The sequence below is a fragment of the Amphimedon queenslandica genome, unplaced genomic scaffold, assembly GCF_000090795.2.
Source record: "Amphimedon queenslandica unplaced genomic scaffold, v1.1 AMPQUscaffold_5955_Cont22083, whole genome shotgun sequence".
Classification (NCBI taxonomy): domain Eukaryota; kingdom Metazoa; phylum Porifera; class Demospongiae; order Haplosclerida; family Niphatidae; genus Amphimedon; species Amphimedon queenslandica.
The window spans coordinates 1-1775 of NW_003553750.1; the positions used below are offsets into that span (position 1 = coordinate 1).

The 1775-nt window shown below is 36.3% G+C and overlaps 1 long non-coding RNA gene across 1 annotated transcript; it reads right to left on the reverse strand.

The window, feature by feature from the left end:
• Positions 1 to 896: 896 nt before the first annotated feature.
• Positions 897 to 1232, reverse strand: LOC109592218 (uncharacterized). The gene is made up of 2 exons (XR_002190236.1): positions 1150 to 1232; positions 897 to 1093 (listed from the first exon to the last, which is right to left on the reverse strand). It is a non-coding gene; the product is annotated as an uncharacterized LOC109592218 (long non-coding RNA).
• Between the last annotated feature and the right edge of the window lie 543 nt (positions 1233 to 1775).

Below are 1775 nucleotides of genomic sequence, written 5' to 3' on the forward strand. Positions count from 1 at the left end.
CATGCATAATTAACCAGCTCCGTATATTTCCGAAAACTAAAGATTACTAGATGGGTCTTTTCTGTCTGTAATGGCTTGTAGCTAAGATGGCTCTATCCAGCAGTCACAGTATCACTTTTTCTTTACTTGAAGAATGATCTGATGGGACATGGACCTGCGCATAGACTGTTGGAGTAGATTGGTGTAAGAATTATCCTTGTAGCACCAACTGATACTGAGATACACACCGACAACTGGATTGACAGGACTTGATGATGAAGATGATGATGATGAAGATGAAAAAAGGTGGCTGAACAAAACGGCCGGTTCGTCGATTTTTGGCTTTCCTTTTAGACAAGGTCTAGAGCCACGCTATGGGTACCATTGGAGTCCTCAGGTCAAGATAAGGTCCTCTATAAAGTCTGGTAAGCATAGGAGCTCGTTTTCCCAGTATAGCAAGGCTGCAAAAGTCGTGGCAGCCATTTTGAAGTGGGGTGAATCCTACTTAGTAACGCTACCGCGTTACTAATAGATTTGGGTATTTTTCAGAATTTTGGTGTTTTCTTAAAATGGCTGTAACTTGAAAAATTGAAGTCGGAATCACCTCAAATTTTCTAGACAGCATACAGACATTAATATGTATCAGATAATGTAATAAAAATTTGGGGTGATTTTGGAGCCATTTTTGGAACAAACCATGGGCTATAGCCTTGGGTATTTTTCAGATACCCAATATATTTCCCAGTATCTCCAATAGTGCTGGATCAGACACAAAGAAGAACCGAGGAATTTGTACATGTACATAGTTAGAGTATAGACTGACCTATGAATAATAAACCCACCATATGATCATTAATGTACATGTACATGTTCATAGTAAAGTGCTGTACATGTATATGCATAAAATCATCAAAAAATTTACAAAGAAATAAAGCTGCCATACATTAAAGTGCTGTACAAAATACAAATTATTTAAAGAGGAGAACATTACAATTTATACAGTATAGACCTACCATCTTCATCATAATTGCTCATGGTGTCATCAATTGTATTTGAAAACTTTAGCAGAAGGTTCCAAGTGTCTTTGGGTATTGCCAGCTCTTTTATAATGAGACTGAGAGAGAGAGAGATGAAATGTAACCTTTACATGTAATTACAAGCATTGTTTACTTTTAAAAATTCACACCACAAGTCCAAAAATTTGAAGCAACCAGTAAAAATAAGATTCCAGTAGGCAATGGCCATCTCAAGATCTGTAGAGAAATAAAAAGCACGAAAAGATTTTAATCAATTCATACAATATACATTAAATTATACATGTACATGTACTCTCAAATTTTAGTAGGATCACTCGCAAAATTCCCCCATCAAAACGTGTACATTGAAATCATTGTGTGGCAAGTTTAGCAAACATGATCCTACATGTACATGTACATGCATTATAATATGTCACTAGCCTAGTCCTTTCTGCCCGAGTTTTTGGCAACATTAAACGTAAACTGGTAGAAGTCCTTGAACTGTTGTGAGTCCTGTATCTCTCAATCAATGGTCTCACACCTTTTATGGAGTTTATCAATAGAATCACACCTAAAAGATGGAGAGGGGGAGAGAGAGGGGGAGAGAGACAAAGACAAAGATAAAGAATTATACATTTATTTGTAAAAAGAATGTGATTATGTTTTTATGCTTAAAGCAAAACTCATGAAATACAGTGATAAGAACATGTACAACATAATAGGAGAATGTTCATGTGCAATGAATGTGTCCCATCATACACACACTGCATGTACTGTACC